At 40.8% G+C, this 24,684-nt stretch overlaps 1 protein-coding gene across 4 annotated transcripts in view; it reads left to right on the top strand.

Annotated features, from left to right (window-relative positions):
- LRRC8B (leucine rich repeat containing 8 VRAC subunit B) overlaps window positions 1-24,684 on the top strand; it is a 101,422-nt gene that overhangs the window by 51,356 nt on the left and 25,382 nt on the right. For 2 of the 4 annotated variants that reach the window (XM_044002511.1, XM_044002509.1), the window contains exons 2-3: window positions 14,529-14,585; window positions 17,340-17,415. The gene's annotated coding sequence lies outside the window, so the exon portion shown is untranslated. The remainder of the gene's footprint in view (window positions 1-14,528; window positions 14,586-17,339; window positions 17,416-24,684) is intronic. The other 2 variants (XM_044002508.1, XM_044002510.1) reach the window with 1 other exon arrangement.

Here is a 24,684-nt window from a genome sequence, read left to right as displayed (position 1 = left end):
GCATTGTCTCTTTTCATGATCGTATGGAAAGTCTACATTTTGCAGCATGTCTGTTTTTCTTTGTTCAAAGGCATAGGAAACTACAAGGGCTCCCTCAAGCCTGTCATTTTATTGATACTCTAAGCTTGATCTCACAGTTGGACTCCTGTAATAGCCTCCTCCCTGCCCTCCCTGGGCTCTAGTCTCTACCTGCTTAAATCCATCCTGCAGGCTAATCTTCCTCATGCTTGCTCATGCCAACAGGCTATTAAAATCCTTTAATAGCTTCCTATCGCCAGAAGGGAAAAAGCCAAGCCTCTTAGCATCACATTTAAGACCCTCCCTGTGATTCATTTTAAAACTTTTCATTTTATTTTTTAAAATGAATTTTATTATCTTTTTTTAAATATCACCTAAATTTCTTTTCTGTGACCCACCCTCAATCCATCTCCTTCCCATGAGGCAGCTAGGTTGCCCAGTGGTTAGAGCTATAGGCCTAGATCAGTTAGACATCAGTTCAGATCCAACTTCAAACACTTACTAGCTGTGTGACCCTGGACAAGTCACTTCACCTTTATCCAACTGAATTTACTCAGCTATAAAATGGGGATTACAATTGCATCTACCTCCCACAATTGTTGTGAGGATCAAATGAGTTAATATTTGGTTAACACATTACCTTCCATTTAGTAGATGTTTTTTAAAAAAGCTTATTCCTTCCCTTCCTGGAGAGCCATCTTCTATCACTAGCAAAGGATATTTTTTTCTTTCCTTTTTTTTTGGGGGGTGGGGGTGGGGCAATTGGGGTTAAGTGACTTGCCCAGGGTCACACAGCTAGTAAGTGTTACGTGTCTGAGGTCAGATTTGAACTTAGGTCCTCCTGAATCCAGGGTCAGTGCTCTATCCACTGAGCTACCTAGCTGCCCCCAAAGGATCTTTTTTTAAAGAAAGGAGATAAAGATTTAAGGAAAAAAATATTTAGGAAAACCAATCAAATCCATCTGATGTTCTATGTATCATATATATAGCCATGGACCCTTCCACCTCTGCAAAAGAGTGGGCTGTCTCTTCTAGGGTGCCAAACTCCCACTCTTTGTAATGTTTCAAAGAGCATTTTCATTCCTTCAGTCAGTCAATCAGTAAACACTTATTTAAATGTTTATTGAGTGTTCAATTATTTGTTTGTTTAAATGTTTGTTGATTGACTCATTTGGTTTGTGGTGGTTCTTTCCCTTTACATCATAGCAGTCACTGTCATGTTGTTTTCTTGGTTCCGCTGACTTCATGACAGTCACATTAGTCCATATAAGTCTTTCCAGGCTTCTCCAGTTTCATCATATCTATTGCTTCCATTCTGTGACTCTACTGCAATTTGTTGAGACCTTCCCCAATCAATAGACATCTACTTTAAAAACTTCATTTTATTTTTCTAATTATATTTTTATGTCACCTACATTTTGCAAGGTAGAAGCCCAGAGAACCTTGCCCTTCCAGAGATCCATCTCTTAAAGAAAAAAAGCCGGGGGGGGGGGGAAATCCTAAATATGTATTAAGCTATGTATTTGACCCCAGGTACTCTTTCCAACCATACCTCCTGTTTCCCTTCTATAGGAACCCTTCTGCTTGATGCCCAGTGAATACCCTCCTTGGGTCCCTTCTCATGTTCCTACTCCTCCATAAGGCAGCTTGATGGTAGAAAGAAAAATGGATTTTGATTCCAAGACCTGGGTTCAAACCTACCCTGTGATGTGAGTCAAGTCATCTAACCTCTCCAGGCCTTGTTTTTCTCATCTACAAAGAGAAGGGGCTCTCTAAAAGGTCCCTTCCAACTTGAAATCTCTGACCCCATGATCTTCTGCACCCTCATTCCTCTTCCTTTTCTCCTCCATCCAGATTCTGACCATTCCTCAAAGCTTGGCTTAGTCATCTCTTCTTTGAAGTCCTTCTCATATTGTTCTACCATTCCCCTCTGAAATTGTAGCCTAGATTTTCTCTAGCAGGACTTCCCAACTTTTAACATTATGACATCATTTAAACAACTTAATAAATTTTAAGAGTGACCTGTAGCCTGCTCTTACTGGAACACGTGAAAGAAACACAAAGAAGATGGGGATAAAATCAGGCTAGGCATGAAGCTGGAGCCAGATCATCAAGGGCTTTGAGTGTCCGACTGAGGAGTTGATAGTTTATCCTATGTGAGTAGGACAGGTGTTTGAGCAGAGAAGTGAGGCGATGAGATGTAGACCTCTAGAAATGTCCGAATGTAAGCTCCTCCAGGGCAGGGGCTCTCATTTTTCTGTTGGTATCACCCGGGGCTTAGCACACAGGATGAGTTTAATGATTTTTTAAATCATTTATTAGAATGATTATTGAAGAAGAGAAAGGCGGAAGACTGAGGTCATAGGGTCATTCGGTCCTATAGCTGGAAAGGGACCTCAGAGTTCACTTAGTCCAATCCTGTAATGATCGCCAGCATTTCTATAGCATTCCAGGCTGGCAAAGACCTTTACTTATGTTATCCGAGCTGATCCGTACAATAACCCCAAGAGGCAGGTGCTGCTGTTTTCCCTGTTTTGCCAAGGCCCAGTAGCTTAAGAGACTTGCCATTTATGTATGCCTCACTTCCCCAACAGACTATGATTCTTGACGATAGGGGCTTGTCTATAAATATTAGCGAATTTGTAAAAGTGTGGCCTGTTGTGATATGTGTATATATTAGTATATACAATATACACAATTAATAAACAGGTGTATGTATGTTATTTATATGTTCATGTGAACACACATATTATACATGTGAGATACATTATAATATCTTTCTATATCTATCCACATACCTCTATACACACAGACACACAAAGCAAAAGATCAAGTTATGAAATACTCTGATGTCCTTTACTACTAAGTATTCCAGTTATCTATTGTGCTAGGGAGACTATCTCAGGATAATGAAAAATTTCCTAACTCTTGAAGCTGTCCAAAATTAGAATGGACTATGTTAGAAGGTGGTGAGTTAAAATAATAATAATAATAAAAAAAAGAAGAAGGTGATGAGTTTCCCATCACTAGAGATCTTCAGTCACCGGATGATTGTGTGTCAGCTGTTAGGAACAGAGGGAACTTTCGTTCCTTTCCCTTCTTGTCGGATTCTTCTTGTTGTTTAGTTGTATTTGGCTCTTCATGACCCGATTTGGATTTTCTTGACAGAGATATAAAAACAGTTTGATATTTCCTTCTCCAGCACATTTGACAGATGAGAAAACTGTGGCAAGGAGGGTTCAGTGACTTGCCCAGGATCTCATGGCTAGTAAGTGTTGGAAACCAGATTTGAACTCAAGGAGATGAGTCTTCCTGACTCTAAGCCCTGCACTAGAATTTTTATCTTCCTTTCAAGCCCCACTGGAATGCCACCAACTTCTCTGAGTGATCCTTCCTGGTTAGTAAGAAAGGGCCTTCTTCTTTAGCCCTCAGGTATACGCTCTCTCATTGACATAATGATGTGTGTTCTGTTCCCCTTTGGGGTTGTGTCTTATCTGAGCCTTGCATTTGGAGGCCAAAGCAAAAAAAAAAAAAAAAAAAAAAAAAAAAAAAAAAAAAAGGTAATCCAAAGATGACCTGGTTTTAAATCCTGGATCTGCCACTGTGGAACTCTGGGAAAGTCCCTTTATTGGGGGGGGGCTGTTTTCTTCTTCTGTACAATGAGAAGGTTGGACTGGACTGCCTCAAAGTTACCTCCTAGCTCTAAACCTACCATCCTCTGCTTCATAGTGGCAGGTAATGTCCTCTCACTGCTAAGCCTGTCCATACAGTAGGTGCTTAATAAATGTTTATTGACTGACTGACTTCTTGTCTCTCCTGCTGCTCCTCTGAACACAGAACAATAAATGTTGCTGTTCAGATGTGCCCCAAGTCTTTGATTCTATAATTCCAAGACTTATGGTACAAGCAACCATTCAGTGATTGAAGGTCTTCAGTGATGGGAAACTCACCACCTCCTGAGACGGTCCATTCCAATTTGGGAAGACTTTAATAGCTAATGGAAACGCACAAAATCCAAAGTCAAAAGGACCTAGATTTGAATCCTGACCCTGCCTTCTGTTCTTGGGGGTCCTCAGCAAGGCTCTTCATCTGTTGAGGATTGTTTTCTCATCTGTAAAATGAGGGAGGCCAGTCCAGCTCTTCCCTGGAGGGTCCTTCCACTTCTCAAATCCCTTGAAGCTGTGATTCTAGCTACGTTTGGAGCCAACACACTCACTTCTTAGCCTATACAGACGAAACCTACCTTCCATGGTCATTGCCTTCCTCTGGGAGAAAGAGAATGGAAACAGATGGTGTTCTCAAATATAAATAGAAAAATATTTCTTGAATATGGATTATGCAGTTGGGACAAAGGAAAACAGAAGGAAGTATGTCATGGCAGTTTTGGGGGGGAAAATCCCATTCCTCACACATCTGTTTCCTAGGCAATCACTGGGCATCAGTTCCCAGGGAAGATAAATTATTTTCTGGGGCCATGTGATTAGTGTTCCACGACTTAATTTGGGTCACTGCACTGCAGCAGGACCTTGCCCTGATTACAAAATCCTGTGCTTATATTCCCAGGTAAGGCCTATATTAGATGGCTTTATATAAGAAAGGCCATCATCACAAACTTATTAGGGGACTATCTCCTTTCCAACTACCTGCCATGATGTGTTATGGGTGGTCTGTTGGAGGCAGGCTTAACAGATAGCCAGTCAAACTGTTAAGCATTTATTAAGTACCCACGATGTGCCAGGCACTGTGTTGGATTCAGGGAATACAACAACAAAAGGGAAACAATCCTTGGCCGCAAAAAGCTTAGATTCTACTTGGGGAGCCATGAAAGCATACATGCATATAGAATATAAATATGAGATAATTTTGAAAGAGCTATTAAGTGTCTAAGGTAGGATTTGAACCCTGATCTTTCTGGCTCTGAGTCAAGTGCCCTTATTCACCACATCCCCGGTGAGTCAGCTCTTCTGAATTGAGAGAACTCGTCAATAAGGCCCTTTTCTTGCCATAATGCCAAGTTCAAACAAAAAGAAAACAAGAAAAACCTAGACTGTCTGTTATAAACCAGAAGTTGTCTTGACGCAGCCGGAGCAGTAATGCAAGAACCAATGATTTTGACAAAGTGAAGCAGTCCATTAGGCGAAGAGGAGATAACTGTGACTGATTGGTCAGAAGAGGCTAAAAGCTTCCCTGGCATGGGAGCTTATTTTCCCCATGCTGACCCGTTTCTAACCTAGTATTCATACCCAGAACCTCTCCATCTGTCTTCTTGTGGGAAGTGGTAAAGAAGTGGCCTAGCCTGATTTAGCTTCAGTTCATTAACAACATCCTTGGACACCTTGATGGAGCTGAAAGCCGATCTCTGTGGGTGCTGCCCCCCACTCCAACATGCATGCATCCATCCATGCCCTCTCAATGCCCTGTACGATTCCTGCTGCTGTCACTGCATCACAGATTTGAAGGTGGAAGGGATCTTCGGGGGCATCTTTGTCTATGAGCCTCTTATTTTACACCCAGATTGATTTGAGTGAATTGTCCAAAGTTATATTGCCACTATGCGATAGAGGAAGAATCTGGACCCAGGTTACTGTCTTCAAATCCAGTGCCTTTTATGTTATGCCATACTGTCCCATACATCCTCCCCAGCTGGTCCACTTAATGTGAAAGGATCAGTTTGAACAATTTTTTCAGGAAAACACTTTTAAAGTCACTTTGATTTTTCTGGCCTAGTCATGAGACAGTGTCTCATTTATGACAGGTGCATGAAACATTGACAATATGAGCCAGAGAAATTGGGGATTTTAGAACATCTGATTAAATGAAATGTCATTTTAAGAAAAATAATAGCCTGTTACTACTACCTTGCATAACTGGACTGAGGAATGGCAGGATGACCCAGAAATTGTTGGATTTCAACAGTGAAAGAAGGAGCTGCTTTTTTTGGGCTGAGCCTTTTAGAACCCTCTGCTGACTCCAGTGAAGAGTTTGGATGCCAGAGAATGACATTGACCTTGGAATGTTTGCTATTTTGTCTTCTTTGGAGACCAAGTTCTGAAAATCAAGTTTATTCTCTAGATGATTTTGTTTCCTTTCAAGATAAAGCTCCAAGGCCAGAGACAACCCCCTGTTCAAACCATTTTGCAAAGGGAGCCTTTTTGCCAGACAAGGACTTATAAATGTTATGCCCTCGGGAATTAGCCTTTTACACACCCACTTCCATTGGGTGGATGGGCACAAGAAGGCAAGCTTTTCAACATTAAGTAAGCATTCCTCATTTGCAGCTAGGCGCTAAGTCTTTCAGAGGAACACCAAAGGCATACAATAAATAACAACAAACATTTATTATTCTGACTTCTGAGAGAACATTGTGCAAAGGTCAAGGGGAAGAGAAAATTTAGAGAAGAACAAGTCCTTGGTCTCATGGAGCTTATAGTCAAGTAGAGGGGATAGTTACCTCTCAGTGTCATCATTTGTTGCTGTTGTTGAGTTGGTTCGGTCATGTTTGACTGTTACCTCATTTGGGGTTTTCTTGGCAGAGATACTAGAGTAGTTTGCCATTTCCTTCTCCAGCTCGTTTTACAGATGAGGAAATGGAGGCAAATAGGGTTGAGCGATTTGCCCAGGGTTACATAGCTTGTGTCTGAGGCTGGAGTTGAATCCATGAAGCTGAGCCTTTCTAACTCCAGGCCCAGTGCTATATGTACTGTGCCACACTAGAATAATAGATAACCTTTCTAAAAAGTAGCACCTTAAGGTTTCCCAAGAATTTTACCACCATCTATTTTATCTTCACAACAACAGTGATAAGTAGATGCTGTTATTTCTCCATAACAGATGGAGAAATTGAGGTAGACAGAGATTCAATTACTTGTCTGGACTCACGTAGCTAGTAACTGGACCTCGTATGAGGTCAGATTTGAATTAAAGTCTTCCAGGTCCAGTGCTCTAGACACCAGACTACCTATAGGCCTGATTTAGTAAGTGTTAGAGAAGGGCAGTGTGCAATGTGAAGTCTGAAAAATCATTCCTGACCCAGAGAAGCAAGGAAGTTTTCCTAAAAGAGATAGCATTTTAATTCAAGTTTAAAGAGTAGGGGAGCAGTTGGTGGCACAGCAGGTAGAGCACCGACCCTGGAGTCAGGAGGACCTGAGATCCAATCCAACATAAAATACTTACTAGCTGTGTGACCCTGGGCAAGTCAGTTAACCCCAATTGCCTCCAAAAAATGTTTAAAGGATAGAAATTTAAGATGTGAAGGAGAAAAGGGGACAATCTAGGAAAAAGGAGATCTGTAAATAAAGGCACAGGAGTATGAGAGAGAGCAGAGTCATGCACTTTGGCTGGATGTTGAGTGCTTGGAAGGGAGCTGTGGTAAAGTTGTGACAGATTGTGAGGGGCCTTGAATGCCAGGGAAAGGAACTTGAACTTGACTTGGTCATTAATAAGAAGTGACAAGATTTTGAAGTTACAATCCTCAGCAGCCACACTATTATATGTGTTGTCTCCTAATTAGTGGACGATCTCCATTTTCTGTTTGTATACTCAGAGCCTAGCAGAATATTTGACACATAGCAAGCGTCTAATAAACCCTTTTCAGTCCTTCATTAGCAAAATCAGATGTAGATATATAGCACCTTGATCTGTTAGACTGATGAGTGACTAATTGGAAGTAGGTGGAAGGAGAATTGAGGCTGAATGCTCTTTAAAGAGCCAATAATCTAGATCAGTGTTTCTCAAAGAAAGTCTGAGGACTCCTGAGGGAATTTCCAAGTTCAAAACTATTTCCTAATAATATTAAGATATTTTAATTTCAAAGATGGTAAATACTGATAGACATAACTCAAACAAACAAAAGCTCTTTGAGGTCTTCAATATTTTTCAACCTGTAAAGGCGTTCTAAGACCAAAAAGATTGAAAACTACTTGTCTAGATAGGTGGTAATGAAGACCTTTCCTGGGGTGGTGGACATGGGACTAGAAAGAAGATCTGTGTGGAAAATGGTACACAAGAGTTGGTCATTGATTGGACAGTGCTTTAAATAGAAGTGTTTAATATGTATTTGTTGAATGGAAGTGAGAGAAGGCAAGGGCCACAATCTGGACCTCCTGAAGATACAAACATGGAAAATGAGGAGATTATTGCATTCACTGTTGGACAGAAATAGTCATTTGAGAAGGAGGAAGAGAAGAGTTAGTGGAAAAGCTGTGGAGCTTAGTTTTAGTCATTGAATTGAAGGAGTCATGGGACATCTGGGTGGATATGTCTTAGAAACCACTTGGAGCTCAGAAAAGTCATAGCTTGTGGTCAAGATTTGACTGTCATCTGCAGTAGGGTGTGGTTGTTTAAACTGTGGCAAGTGAAAGCTACTGTCATAGCCAGTAATGGTGGCCCACATCTGTAATCCCTGCTTCTGGGCTGGGGTAGACCTAAAGCTGGTGGATTTCCTAAACTCTGGGGTTCTAGGCTATAGTAGGACCAAAGTCAATCAGATATCTGCGCTCAATCTGGCATGGATATGGTGAGAATTGGGGAGCAGGGAGGAGACAGACAAGGGGAAATCTGGGGCAAACCAGCTTAGGTTAAAAAGAGCAGGTCAAAGCTTCATGCTAGTCAGTGGGGGGATTGGCCCACGAGTGGCTGCTACATTTCAGCCTGGTTGAGATGGGGAACCAGTCTTAAAAACAAAAAGAAAAAAGAAGGGGGAGGAAGGGAAGGAAGAAGAAAGGAAGGAATTGCCTTCAAAAAACAGAGGAAGAAGGGGTTTAGGACAGACCGTTGGGAAAACGCCCACATTCAAGGATCAGAAGATGAGGACCTAACCATTGGAGCTGTCCAGAGTACAATGGGCTAACTCTTGAGGTAGTAAATTACTTCCCTGTCTTTGGATTATAGAGGAACTGAAGAGAACAAACATTTATGTAGTGCCTATTGTGTGCCAGACAATGTGCTAAGTGCTTTCTCAACCATCTTTGAGGAATCAGGGGTTATTTAGCATAAATGAATAAGAAATTAAGCATGGTGGGGAGGAGGGATGGTGGTGGTAGCATGGCCATTTGTTATGAATGTTGTAGGGGTCAGACTACATGACATCTGACGTCTCTTTTGACTCCCAGTTTCCCATATGATGTACTATTTTTCAACCATTTGGTCACTGCCTTAGAAAATCCAGGGTTATTCTCCTTGATGTGTTGGTATAGGGCTCCAGTAGAACATGGGAAGTGCATGTGTCTTTGTGCAGGCAAAGATGAAGGATTACATTCATGTGGATGCATTCATTAAAGCTCTAATTAGCAGAATTCTGAATGTGGGGAAAGTGGTTACTGGCGCAGGACTGCTAAAGAAGAAGGGAAGGGAGGGAGGGAGGGAGGAAGGAAGGAAGGAAGGAAGGAAGGAAGGAAGGAAGGAAGGAAGGAAGGAAGGAAGGAAGGAAGGAAGGAAGGAAGGAAGGAAGGAAGGAAGGAAGGACAGACATACTAGGATGATCCTGTTGGAGCAATCTAAATATTCCATCTGTGGCAAAGCCCTTGATCACTTCACCGTAGTTACAACTTTGGGTAGGATCTCCAGCCCAAACTTCTCCAAACCTTAGGAAGCAGTTTCTGGAATTGCTGGAGCCAAAGTTTTTATCACCTGGTCACCAGCCTTTTGACTACACAGCCTCAATTTAGCTAGGATTGTTCTTTAATGCCAGTCAATTATGTTCCCAGGCTCTTTGGAAGTCATTCAAATCAAACATTAACTGCCTATGGCATACATTGTGTAAGGTGCTGGGAGGTAATTAGAAATACTAATTGGGTTAGAAACTCAGCATGGGAATCACTAATTCAGGTAGAAAACCAAATCCCCTATTGTCTTCTATATTTCTATTTACAGCATAGTATTTTAATACCAAAATATAATGCTGATCAGATTAAAATTAAACACTTTGTTTTAGAACAGCGCCTCTGAATGTTGAAGGAGCATACAGAATAAGAATTAAATGTATAACATGTAATAATCCTAATAAGAATCTGTTGACTTAGTTCAATAATTAAGACACAGTAAGCTTCCAGTTTTGCTGGATGGGGTGATAGAAAGAGCACAGACATTGGATCCAAGGCCCTGGGTTCAAATCCCACCCCTAAGGCTTACTCCTAATCATGTCACCTTAAGCAAGTGATTTAACTTCCCTAGGTCTCAATTTCCTCCTCTGTAAAATAAGGATTTGGGATTAGATGGCCTCTGAGGTTCCTTCCAACTCTCAATCTGTGAAATTATGATAAACTATCTACGTGTCTTTTTTTGTTCAAGGACCAAACAAAAACAATGCTAGAGGAGAAATTTAGATCATAAACCTAGAGCTGGAAGGGACATCAGAGGCCATGTAATCCAGCCTTTTCATTTTATAGTTGAAAATACAGAAGCTCAGAGGAATTCAGTGACTTGTCCAGGATCACACAGCTGATTGTATCCAAGGTAGGATTTGAACCCAAGTCTTCCTGCCTTGAAAGGCCACCATTCAAGCTACCATGCTGCCTCTGTAGATGAAACTCTCGTTCTTTACATACTATGGCCTTAAATCTTGGAGTCTCATTGTTCCCTTCAAGAGATTGTACAATGACACTGCATTCTCTTTCTGGCTGAATATCAATATTAAATTATTTTATAGGGAAGATAGAGAAAGCAGTTGACGTATTTCAGTATTTGATTTGCTGGGATATTGAGTTAAGGTTTAGGTAAACAATAATTTGTCCACTTACTGGTCTAAATAATATCTTTTTAAAAGATTTTGTTGGATTGTATAGATTAAAGAAATTAAAGTGTGTATTTTCATTTTATCAGGGAGCATGCACATGGAGGACAGAATGCTGGATTCAGGGTTAGAAAGGAATTGGGTTCAAAGTCTGCCTCCAACACTTAATCATTATACAACATTTTGTGGGGGGTGGAAATCAGGACAACCACCCATCTCTAATCCATCAATCCCTCTCCCATCCTTGACAGTGCTTCCAGCATCTCCTTAGGATGGCTCCACTCTCCCATCTCGGCCAGTTCTTTTAATACCAAAGGATATCATTTTATTGACATCTGGAGACTTGAGCACTCATCAGGGACAACTAAGTGCTTCCTTTCTACGGAAGCTGAGGGCTCTCTCACATGCTCCCTCCTCATCTTGAGCCTCAGCTGCCTCTTAGTCATTTCTAACTTCCCTTTCCAGTTCAGAGATCATTCTTCTTGACAGAAGCAAAATAATTGTTGAGTGGCAACTTCTTCTCTGTTGTTTCTCATCATCCTGGGCATTGTTTCTTATTTCTTCTTTGAGGCTTTTCTTATTTAAACCAGCACACACCATGTACCTGCGCACAAACACAAAGCATACGGAATTCACCACGCTTGCCTTACTTTCTGGAAGTGAGATCCTCAGTCTTTTTTGGGGGGCTAGGCAGTGAGGGTTAAGTGACTTGCCCAGGATCACACAGCTAGTAAGTGTCAAGTGTCTGAGGCCTGATTTGAACTCAGGTTCTCCTGAATCCAGGGCCAATGCTGTATCCACTGCACCACCTAGCTGCCCCATCAATTTTTTTTTAAATGTTCATGGACCCCACATTAAAAAACCTCTACAGTCTAAGCTAAGAACGACTCCCTTTAATTGGTTATGAGTTCCTGGCAGGCAGGCATGGTGTACAAGGCCTTGACCTAGGGCAGACAATTGGCTTCCCCACTAATAATAGAGGTAGATATTTCTTTCTTTCTTTTTTGTTTTTCACAGGGCAGTGAGGGCTAAGTGACTTGCCCAAGGTCACACAGCTAATAAATGTCAAGTGTCTGATGCCAGATTTGAACTCAGGTACTCCTGAATCCAAGGCCAGTGCTTTATACACTACACCACCTAGCTGCCCCCAGGGGTGGACATTTCTAATGGACTTTTTTTTTTTTGGTGAGGCAAGTGGGGTTAAGTGACTTGCCTAGGGTCACACAGCTAGTAATTGTTAAGTGTCTGAGGCCAGATTTGAAGTCAGGTCCTCCTGAATCCAGGGCTGGTGCTCTATCCACTGTGCCACCTAGCTGCCCCTCTAATGGACTTTTAAGTTTTACAACTTAGAGACATCACCTTACTTCCTTGTCACAACAATGCTGAGAGGTGGGCACTTAACAGGTAATTTTTTAAGTCCTCTGATTTTATTGGTAGAGGGAAATTCCAGCAAGGAAAAATCTTTCACCAATGCAAATTGCCCCTGCTTTGCAAATTATAAATTTAGAGGGTTGCCTAGGGTGAAGCTTCTTACACTGTGGGTCACAACCCCACATGGGTCCTTGTGCAACTGAATGTGGTGGTCACAAAAAATTTGGCAATAGTAAAAGGTTATGTATACCTATTTTGTATACCTATATAGGTGGGATCCCATAAAAATTTCTCAGGCAAAAAGGGGTCTTGCATGGGAAAAGTTAGAGAAGCCTTGTCCTAGGACACTGAGTGTCACTAAGTTTTGTGTCAGGCGAGATTTGAACCCAGGTCTTTCTGACTGAGCCAGCTCTTTGTCCCCTGAGCCACAGCTGCCTCGTGGTATCATTATGCCCATTTTACAGATGAAGAAAGTAAGATTTGAGAGATGTTCACCAAGATCATATAGCTACTAAGACTTAGTGATGGAACTGGAAGCCAAGTCTGTCTTGACTTAAAGTTCAGCTCTTCATTCTACCATCCCACCATGACCTAATAGAGCTAGCATGGGAATCTTTTGTTATTATTCAGGATGATGATTTCCCCAGAAAAACATCATGGAACCTTCTAAGGCCAGTAAATGGCATTGTAAGTTAGTTAGCCTCCTTGGCTAACCTAGAGGAGCTTGTTAACCCTGGGTGATTATTCATTCTACATACACCTAGCTGAAGAGATGGTGGGAGAGAACTGTCCATTCACATGGAGTTCAGACCTTTTTGGAGTCCGTGGGACTTCTAGCTCTCTGTCTTACAAGATTTTCCAAACTTAAAGTAAAAGGCAAATGTTTACTATTGGAGAACCTTCCCTGAGACTCCAAGATGTGGAACTGAGTTGTGCATTGGATAGAAATGGACCTGCTGAAACATCGAGAGGTTTTGTTAGTTCGAAGGAACCCAGCTAATCAGAAGGAAGCAGGTGTAGTGTCAAAGGCAGATCACTCACGGTTCCCAATAAAGGTCTCTGGCCTTGTGTTCTACTCCAAAGCAGATTAGCCTCCTGTGGTCTCATCCTTGGCCATTGCAAAGAGCTGCTGCTCTCCTTGGGGTGTTGTTGAGCAACATAAAAACCACAGGTAATACGTTAAAAAGGGAATCACTCTGATCATCAGTTGCAGGTTCTCCAATATGCATATTATTAAGTCATTTGGGAGATTGCCTCTTGGGGCTGAAGAAGACAAACACTCTCCCTCCCTCCCTTCATTCTTTGGTGTTTTCTTTTGGGGGGAGGAGATGGATGTGATGGATTGGGTAAAGTCAGCTTTACATCAGCCTGAAGTCCAATGTATCGTGTTCAGGCAACAAAATAGCTGTCTTTGCAGACTGTGTAGGCAGCTGGTTCTCTCAGAACCACTGTATCCTTTTCTCATTTTTGTCTGACTACAAATATTTGTGGGCTTTTCATTTTTCCTTACTTTTTTATTTTATGTGTGTCACTGGTGAGGGGAAGGAAAGAGGGGTTGATGGCTTGCTTTAGCTTTTTAAAAGCAGGCATTTACTTACACTCCCCCTCCTCAAAGCCAAAACAGACATGGTATTAGCTAGAGCACAATGGTATGTATACAAGTGGATGTGGTTACTATATCAGGCATTTCTCTTTAATTATTTTTATCCCACAAAATAAGAGGAAAGTTTAGTCTGTGTAGGAGGTGGGAGTGGGGAGGAGATTCCTCCTAATGACTATGAGCTACAGACAAAAGGCACCAACAAAACATTTTAAAACCAGGTCACATGGTATGATATTAACCTTAATTGGAAAATGGAGCCACATTTCACTGTTTGTACCATTGGAGAGTAATATCTGGAACCCGGGATGATGGGTTATCATCACCATGAGAGAGCATTTGTTGTGCGTATATTCCCAGCAAAATGTCCCTGTGGATAGGGGTAAATGTCTGAGAGCACAGCAGCTGGACCCTGCAGTTTCAGAATGGATTGGGCCTCAGGTGTATAATGCATACTTTATTAGTTGTAATGTTCTACATGAATAATATAGTCTCATTTTGATTTTTGATGATAACACTTTCAAAATTCCTACAGTTAGATCAACATAGTATATTCAATGTTTTCTTATTTAGAGAAACACCCTTCATATTATTTCAAAGACTTTAAAAAAGAATGAGGTAGGGAGCTCTTTAAAAATAGTGGACATTTAAAATCTAACACTTGTACATGTTTATAAATTTATCATAATTAAAATTGCTGTATAGGTGGGTATTGAAAACTTTAAAAAAGCATAGATGGATAAACAAATTGTCTTTGATATTTGTACTGCATACAGAAACTATAACAACATGTCTCTGATTTCTCTTTAGGAATTCCTCCAGCAGAAACTGTAATTGCTGAGCTTCTAGTTGACCAGCATTCAGAGGGTAAGTCCAGGCCTTGGAATCAAGTGAGGGAAAGGGAAATTGTATTCCTTGTGACTGAAGCCCAGACTTCCCCCCAGAACTCCCAATTTTGCCTACCTACTGGAGCTATCTACTACCAGCCTCAGCCCCACTAGCCTCTCTGGGGTTTCAGGATTTCCAAAGCACAAAAATCAGCTGCTAACTTTTCCCATTTATCTTTTGTCTACTCTCTTTCTATATGTCTCTAACCAATAACTGGGCCTTAATAGGGTCAAAGAAACCTTTGAATAGTAGAAGATTAGGCACAGGTAAATAAGGAAATACAAATTAAAAAGAGGAATCTAGTCTTGAACTTCTGGCCTCACAAATCTCAGGCAACTTTCTGAGTATTCAGTTTCTTTAAAATCAGCAAATTCTGATTAATATGTAAATGTCCTTTGCTATTAGGTTAGAGGGTACAAGACAAAACATTCCCTTTGCTCAAGGAATTTACAACTTACTGATTGAGGGGATTTTTGTCTTTGACTCTAGGGCTATCTACCTTTCACTTTTTTCCCCCCAAATTCGCCATTATCACTGAACTCTCCAGTTTGAGGAATCTAGGCTCCAGAAACTTTTGGTCCCAGAGTCTTCTTAGTCTCTTGAGTTCAGAGAGCTGACAAACCCAACACCTCCCCCTTCTGACACTGCCCCTGTAAATGCAAACCCAGTTCTAGTATCCACATCCTCTTTCTCCTCCTATCCCCTGAGAACACACACTCAAGATCATAAGAAATGCGTTGCCATATTTTATTTACAAGGACAAATGAAAAATGAGATAGCACGTTAAGGCAATGGGAAGTGCATACACAGGAAAACTACCTCAGGGCCTGAGTTCCCCAGATCTAGCTTCACTCATGATCTTCTGTAGGTCAGAAGCCCCACATCACAATGTCAGGATCTCATATAAACCAGAGGAGAAATTGTGAATACTCCCTCATCCATTTTGAAATGGATGAAATCACCCTTCTTTGTTTTGCATCAAACTCATTGGTCCATTCTATAATCTCAGGTTCACTGTCTGCCTATGAGGAAGCCTCCAAATATGTGGCAGCTTTGGGGATGTTCTGTCAACATTCCTACACAGTCACTTGCTCTCTAACTTCTCTGTACTCCTAGACCATGAAAAAAGACAACGAAGTACAAATATATGGTTCATCCCCATTCAGTAGGGGTGTACAAATACATCAAAAAGCATATGGTAGCTTAGCTGTGAGGTTGGTCTGTACATTTGAGAATACTTGGAGAGAGATACAAAGATTGATGGGTCCTTGGCCTCCTGGACTTTTTAATCCAATAGGGAGGAGAAGATCCAATTTTTCCTTATCTATTGGCTGCTGCCTACAAGCACAGCCAGGTTTTCCCCCTCCTTTAAAACACACACACACACACACACAACACAAACAGTTGATCCCACCCACTGTAGATATCCTGTCTCTACTCCCTCTCACAGTAAAACTAGAAAAAAAGTTGTCTACACTCTTCGTTTCCATTTCCTCTCCTCAGCCCTTGGCAATCCTGCTTCTAAGCTCATCAATCTCCAAAGTTACCAGTACAATAGATCCCAAATCAAATGGCCTATTCTCAGCCCTCATCCTTTTTTCAACCTTTTGTTAGCATCTGACACTGCTGGCCACATAATCTTCCTGTCTGCTCTCTCCTTCCTAGGTTTTTGCAACACTGCTTTCTTGATTCTTCTACCTTTCTGACCAGTCCCCAGTTTCCTTTGCTTTATCTTTATCTATCTAAGGCCTACTTACTGTGGGTATATCCCATTGCTAGATCCTGGGACCTCTTCTCTGTCTACACTCTCTCAATTGATGTCAAATTTCATTGATTCCTATTGCTTCATCTCTCATCTCTGTGCAGATACCTCCCGAAGAGTTGTATGTCCAGCCCCAATCTCTTCTGCACCCCAGTCCCACATCACCAAATGCCTATTGGGCTTTTCCAACTGGATGTCATGTAGGCATTGCAAACTCACCATGTCCAAAACATCTCGTCATACTTCTTCCCAAAACCTATCCTTCTTTCCTATTTTCCTCTTTCTGCTAAAGACAACACTAACCTTCCATTCTCCTAGCTTTGTAACCTTGGAATTATCTTCAACCCTCACATCTAATCAACTGCCAAGTCATCTTGATTCTTCCTTCACCACATCTCTCACAGCCATCTCCTCCTTTATGCTCACACAACCACCACTCCACTTCAGGCTCTCGACATGTCTCCTCTAGACTGCCATAATGGCCTCCTGATTGGTCTCCTTTCCTCCATCCTCTCCCCTTTCTAATCTATTCCTCACATAGTTGCCAACATGACATTCTTAAAGCACAGATCAGATCAAGTTCTTCTCTGGCTTAAGAAGTTCCAGTGGGCGTCTTGGGGCAGCTAGGTGGTACAGTGGATAGAGCACTGGCCCTGGAGTCAGGAGTACCTGAGTTCAAATCCGGCCTCAGACACTTAACACTTACTAGCTGTGTGACCCTGGGCAAGTCACTTAACCCCGATTGCCTCAAAAAAAAAAAAAAAAAAAAAAAGCTCCAGTGGGCTTCTGTTGATTGTTAAGATCAAATAAAAATGGGTTTGCTTGATGTTGGAAAAGCCATTTGGCTTCTGATTGTCTTTCCAAGTGTATCGATATTTCTTACCCATCATGCACTTCACAGGGTAGTCACACTGACCTGCTTGCTGCCACTCATTGGATATTCCATCTTCTTTCTCCGTGATTTTTCACAGGTTGTCCTCCATGCCTGGAACACAACTCCGTCCTCATCTTCAGATCTTAGCTTAGAATCCCTGGCCTTCTTCAAAGGTCAGCTAAAACTTTATTTTCTATATGAGTACCTATCCCCAGCTCCTGAAAAAATACTTGACGTTTACTTTGTGTATTTTTAATATCAACTTATGGCTGTGCATGTTTCCCCAGACAAAATAGAAGTTCTTTTGGGGCAGGAACTATTCCTTTTTGTTTAACCTAGAGAAGAAAGTTCTTGGGGGGGGGGCAAGAATCTGATCATTGTTTTCACGTATTCAAAGGACTATGATGTGGGAGGATTATATTCTAATTTGCTTAAGAGGGAAGAACCAGGAGCCAAAGGATACAGGTTTCACAGTGATAGATTTAGATTCAGTGTAAGGAAATATCCTTCTAAAAATGTGAACTGTCCAGAAATGGAACAGTCTGCTTCACATGATGGTGGGCATCCCTTCTCTGGAGGTCTTCAAGAACAAACTGGATGACTAGTTATTGAGCATTATAGAGACAACTCTTGTTGACATTCATTATTCTAAATGACTTTTTAGGGAGCCTTTCAACTCTGTAACTCAGTCATGAAAATACTCATTGATTCTACTAAAATTTTGTCTTAGTTAATCTCCCATGGGCCCTCGCTGCTGTTCAGCCAAACTTTTCTTCTTACAGACTCTGTAATGCATTCTTCACAGTGACTGTTCCAGATCTTTTCTATTCTTGTTGAACCTCCAAATTCTCTTTCCAGGCAGATGTCCTCTCCTCTTAATTCTTACCAAATGAAGTACAAATTCTTTAGCCTGGTGTTCAAGGGTGTCTTCAATCTGGGTACAACCAATATTTTTATTTTCCTTATATGTGTGCACACATAAGGTGTCCCCCACACCTGCCCAACACACACACGCGCACACACACACACACCCCTACCTAGAAGTGATCTCTTGCTCTCCTCACCTGGTATACTGCTTTGTTACCTCACTTATGCTTCTCACATTCTATTTGTGTTATGTGTAGATCCTCACTCCCTCACTATTTTGTAAGCTCTTAGCAATCTTTTTATGTCTTCCAACCTTAGTATAAAGACTGACTGGCTTATGATATTTGAAAGAACTCAGGGCATACAAAATCATTGATTAGGTTTTGTTTGTTTTTTTTACCATGAAGTTATTACTATTAGTTAATAGTGGTTATTACTGTTTTTAAGACATTTTGAATAAACCTCTTGAGATTAAAAAAAAATCATCTACTTAGGTTTCAGTAAAGAAGTCATTTGCATGAACTTACTTTTCAAAAAGTCATCCATCCTATTTGAAAATTTGCTTTAAAAGAATTTAAAGTAAAAGAAAAAAAGAATTTAAAATACTGGGAAATGTAAAATGACAAAAAGACCTGAAACCAACTCTGCTATCACCATGACTCATATGATTTAGGGGCATTGCTCTTTTCCTGAGAAACATTGGTTTGCTTTCCCCTAACTGTAGAAGATAGTATGGAAAATGTACAAATCCTGGGTCATTAGGTTTACTTCTCTAAAGCATTGCTTTGCTTTTAGGGGTTTGAAAGATGAATCTTTCCTTTTATTCCATGACAAAAGTTTATGGTTTCTTATGACAAATGATTTATACATTGGCTTCGAACATTTTGGAGAATTGTGTTCAAGTGCCAACAGCTTATGAAAAATATTGGGCATCACAAGCCTGATTTCACTCTGAGTTCTGGGGATGCCTTGTTTCAAAGATACAGCTCCTAAGAAGGCCTGCAAATACCCAACAGGCCTTGGAAGGTCTCTAGGGTTTTCTCTATAACCATGCACAGCTCAATTATTTTTAATTTTGTAGACATCTTGACCATAATTCTAATAGGAAAATTCAAATATAATTCAGACTTGTAAACATCTTAGCAAAAGTAGCTTAGGGTAGTCCTTGTTTCTAGAAGGTTGGGATCTTTGCTGATTCCTTAAACTAAAATTTATTGGTAGGTCATTGGTTAATTCACATATAGAGTTATTGTACTGTCTCTGGGTACATTGCTTATCTAGAATAACTAATACACCTGTATTAGCAACTTAATTAGTATATTAATTCTAATATCCCGGCATAAGAAAAGAATTCCATTTTTAAAGAACTATAATTTTATAGGTGTGTACTCTCCATGATTGCAAATCACAATACTTCTCTATCTTCATAGATGGTTTTCATAAATTATGATTTTTAAAAACTCACAGGACCACTGATTTAGAGTTCAAAGGGGCTGCATTGCTCATTTAGTCTAAATGCCTCATTTTAGAAATGAAGAAACCGAGGCTCAGGCAAGTGGAGTAAATTTGCACTTGTCTGATGACCAACTTTATTGTGATGTTCCTATCTGAGCTTAGTTAGGCTCGGCCTAAGGTAATCAATACATATTGTCAGTCTCTTTCTAGTCTGATTTAATCTGACCTGAAAAAATGTGTATTTTACTTTTATAAGCATTTGAAAAACTGGAGTCACATCCGTACCAAAAGTAGGGTCTTTAGCAGAGATAAGAAATAAGCTCCTCAAAGATAACTGAGTAATCAAGTTTAAGAAAATGGAAGTCTATTAAGAGAATACTTGCGTGGGGAAGCTAATAAAGGCGTGGGGAAGCAAATAAAGCACCTGCCCTGGATTCAGGAGGACCCAAGTTCAAATTTGACCTCAGATACTTGACACTTACCAGCTGTGTGATCCTGAGCAAATCACTTAACCCTTACTGCCCCACCAAAACAAGAGAGAGAGAGAGAGAGAGAGAGAGAGAGAGAGAGAGAGAGAGAGAGTACTTGTGGCTTGTTCTCCATCTCCACAAAACACTGAACAGAAAGAAGTGTGATTCATTTTCTTCAGGAGAGAATTCAGATGGGATATAAGGAAAATTGGGAACTATCAGGGTTATCAAACACAGGAACTGGCCACCTAGGACAAAAGATTAGTTTTCTCCTTTGGAGGGAACGTTTTAGCTCAAAAAATAGCAAAAACACTTATCTTGTACCTATTAATCATTGAAAGCTCTTGGAATGGGCTTTTCCTGGAGAACTGAAATATAAGTTCCTGTTGGAACAAGGTCTTGACATTCCCCAAAGTGTTTATTTAGTACCTCTTGCATGCATAGTAGCACTACACTAGGTGGGGGAATGAGGTACAGACAATATGTGCCCTAACAGTTCAGAAGAGGGACGACTTTGATGGGAGCAAAGATGCTTTAAGAAGGTTTTATGAAAGAATTGGAACTTGTCTTGGGCCTAGAAGGATGGGTAGGAAATCTGGTAGGTAGAAAGAAGATGGAAAAAACACAAGTCCAGGCCTGGAAGTGAACAAGACAGATAGTAGAATGTGCCAAGTGACACGAAGATTGGAACTCATGAAATGGTGAGTTTCCTTCTGAATTCCATTTGTATACTAGTAATAAATAACCAGTATAGGAAAGAGCTCAGTCCAGCTGCCACCTCCTCTGGGAAACCTCCCCTGGTCCTTTCTCTCTTGCTCTGAATGTTAAAGCTCTCTCATTACTCATTTTCCTTGTGTTGTGCTTCGGTTTGTCAGTTCTATAGGCATCAATTAAGCAGTTCTTAAGGGTGAGGCAAAATAAAAACAGTCTCTGCCCTCAAGGAGCTTGGGTCTTATCCATGGACACAGAGAACTGTATATAAAGTTAATTTCAATACAAAAAGAAGACTTAGAACTGTGGTTTCTAATTCATACATGGGAACTTGAGCTGAGTCTTCCTGTGTGTCATGGACTCCTTCATCAGTCTCATGAAGCCTATGATTTCCCTTTTCGGTATAGTGTTTTCTAAATTCATAAAATACATAGGATCACAAAGGAAATTAATTATGGAAATACAGTTATGAAAATATTTTTAAAACAAGTTCATGGATTCCAGGTTAGGAACCCTTGGACTAAACCAGCATCTCAAAATTCTTATATCATCTACCAACTTCCCAATCAATCTCTTATTTTTCTGTTAATTTGGCACCTATCTTTGTCACCTCTATTCCTTCTCTCATTGTCAGGGACTTCAACATTCTTCCTAATAAATACCCTAGTCTCACAATTTTTGGAACTTACCTTCTATGATATCACCATCACACAAAACTGTGGTGCCTCTAAAATTCTGTACACTTAAGTCCCCATCTCTCCATAATCTCCTGTCCCTTCACCTCACATTCCCTCATTCCTCCCATGCGTATCTCTGATTGAAATGGTTGCCCGCCTAAATCTCACCCTATCCCCTCAATCTGTCAACCATGTTTGTATGTTATCCATTCTTGACCCTGTGGTCAGTCACTTGGCCAATGCCTTCTCTTCCCATCTTGAGTCCTTTTTTCCCTTGAACCACTGCCATTTTTGTACTGCTCATCCTCAACCCAGAGTAACTCCTCTCATTTGCCTCCTCTATTCCTCTCCTGTGCTGCTAGAGGCTACTATACTTCTTGTTGACTTATATCATCCTAAATATTCTCTCCTCCATCACCCAACTCTTCTCTCTTCCTTCCCTTCCACTCTGAGATGGTGGCAATTCAATGACTGTCACCTTTATTCTTCAAGTTCTCTTCCCTCTTCATTTTTTTCTAGTCTTAGAGAAGAAATCACATTCTTCCTTACAAAAACTAACCCTGCTCCATATCCCCTTCATCTAATCTCATCTTATCCCATCCCATCTCATCCCATTTCCAGCTACTAGGTGGTGTAATGAAGGAGTGCTGTTCAAATTCATCCTCAAGACACTCATTTTCCCTGGGCAAATCACTTAACCTCTGTCTGCCTCAGTTTCCTCAATTGCAAAATGGGGATAAGAACAGTCCTTATTTCCCAGGGTTGTTGAGAGAACCAAATGAAATAATATTTACATAATAGTTGCCAGCACCTGGCACACAGCTCTATATAAGTGTTTATTTTCTACCCCCCTCCATGATCTTGTTCAATTAATCTGGCTTTTGTTCCTCAAATCCCTTCATCTCTGCTTGCCGATGACTCTTCACCTCAACTTGCAAATAGTCTCCCATTTCCCCATGCTTTAAAAGCAAACAAGCAACAGATTCTTCCCTTGCCTGTACCCACCCCCTCAAGCTAGTGTCCCCACTCTTCCCATTCACTGCCAGCCTTCTAAAAAGATGGCTCTGCACCAGTCACCGGAAAAGTAAGAGAGTAACTGAAAGATGTGAACAGAGATAGAGCAAGAAGGAAGAGAAGAAGATTGCATGGATTTTGGAATACCTGTTGATTGAGAAGAGGAAAGATTATTGAGGGATAGGGATAAAGGAATGGTCTAGAAAAATGTAACAGGGAGATAATGAGAAGAGTTCTTGCTGGGAAACTGAAATCTTTTAAGACCTTAGATAAGAACAGAGTAAACAGCCCTTTATGGTACATTGATTTAGAGCTGGTTGGGGCTTAGAGGCCTTCATTTTACAGATGAGGAAACTGAGGTTCAGAGTGGTTGAGTGACTTAGCTACTAGTAAGTGTCCAAGGGAGGAGTCACACTCAGGTCTTCCTGACTCAGAAGTCCAGTGATGTATCCATTATGCCACCTAACTTGAATTGTTTTGCTGAAGTCGTGACTAGAGACCAGGGACCAAGACTTAAATAATCTTTGAAGTTGCCTCAAGCTCTTGAGATCTTATGAATATAAATACTTGTAGCTCATATTTGTATATTTTTCTTTGATTATTTTAGAGTTTTAACTGTAAAGTAAAGATTACTGGGATATAAATATGCCTCGCTTTATTGTTGTTATTTCAGTTTGAGAGACTTAGGGGTAAGATTGCCAGATGAATTCATGCACTTTGAAAAGCTTTTATGGCTTTATAATGAAGGTGGAAAGCAAAGGGAATAGGATTAAGACCATAAAACCCCGTTCACTTCACATTGTTTCTTTGATCTGATTTAGTACATTTATATATTCAAAATCAAGATCTGATTTGGACTGAATCCTGGTGGTTTGCTAAGATACCATTGGGAGCTAGAAAGGAGGACAGAGTCCCTTAAGAACCCAGAACCAAATAACTGCAGCAAGACCAGAAAAGGGGATTTTCTGAATATTCTCGTTAGCCCTGGAACGAGAAAAAAGCATCACATGGACTACAAGGGTCTTTAAGACTTGTTATCCATCATCAGATCCAGATGGGGCATCATTTTCAATATTAAAATCTTGGAGACTCTACAAAAGATCCATGCTGATAGCCTGATTGTGGCTTAGAGGAAAGCCTTGGCACTTCACTGTCTATTCCAGAAGAAGAGCACAAGCCCGGGCAGTCTGTGCCCAGCTCAGAAGGCCTTGAGTAGGGGCCTGGCAATAGATGAGATCTCTCTGCTCCAAGGACCAGCCAGCCTGGCAAATGTCAGAGGGGCTCATTGCCAGGTCCTCTTCAGGAATAGGAAACTTTCAGCCAAACGGACTCTTGAAGACCTTTTACCAAACCATCTCTTTACCAAGAGATGGATCTATACTGGTGAAAGGGAGTGCCCGAACCAACAAATCACTGATCTACACAGTGCTGAAGTCTAAATAAGGTCTTGCTTGTGTGAATTCTGTAGTAAAACAACTGGAAAGTAGAGAGCATACTGTATAGTCTAACAATAATAGCGAGTATTGATGGAAAGCTTTCAAGGTTTGTAAAGTTCTTCTTATATGATATCTCATTTGATCCCCACAAAAAACCTGGGAGCTAGGGTCAATTATTATCCCCATTTTTATAAATGAGGAAAATGAGGCAGGCAGAGGTTAAGTGACATGTTCAGGGTCACACAACTAATAAGTGTCTAAGGTTAGAGTGTGAAGTTAGGTCTTCTTGATTCCAAAGTCCAACACTCTAAGTAAAGCCACCTATCAGACTGTGCCTATTCCTGGGCATACCACATGAAATCGAATATCCAAATTCTTTTCCCCCCAGGAGTAGAAAACCTGTTATGCCACGGTCGTTGGGTCACAAGGATGACAACCCTCTTACACATCCCTTATTTTAATAATAGAGGTGTGCCAAAGCCATGACTGTGTATTGGAACACTTGGTTTGGATAAGTCCTGTAGAAACCTTGGGGAAATTGATATTGGGTTTTGTTTTTTTTTTTTGCTGTATCTTGTGCAATGGTCGATAAAGGATCATGTCAATGGGAGTTCAGATGCAGGAATTTAGTTTAATATATACACACACATTTAACACAGAAACATCTGGTGAAAAGGAAAGCTTGGATAAAGTCACTGCTCAGATTGCATCCCCCGGGGTTTTGTTCCTATCCCTGTTCCCTAACAGATCAGTTTACAGAGTGATCTCATTAAGATCATTTGAGAATATCACCAGTTTCTAAGAGCTCATAT

Source organism: Dromiciops gliroides, chromosome 4, assembly GCF_019393635.1.
Source record: "Dromiciops gliroides isolate mDroGli1 chromosome 4, mDroGli1.pri, whole genome shotgun sequence".
In the NCBI taxonomy this organism is placed as follows: Eukaryota; Metazoa; Chordata; class Mammalia; order Microbiotheria; family Microbiotheriidae; genus Dromiciops; species Dromiciops gliroides.
This window is presented reverse-complemented; position numbering and strand designations above follow the sequence as displayed.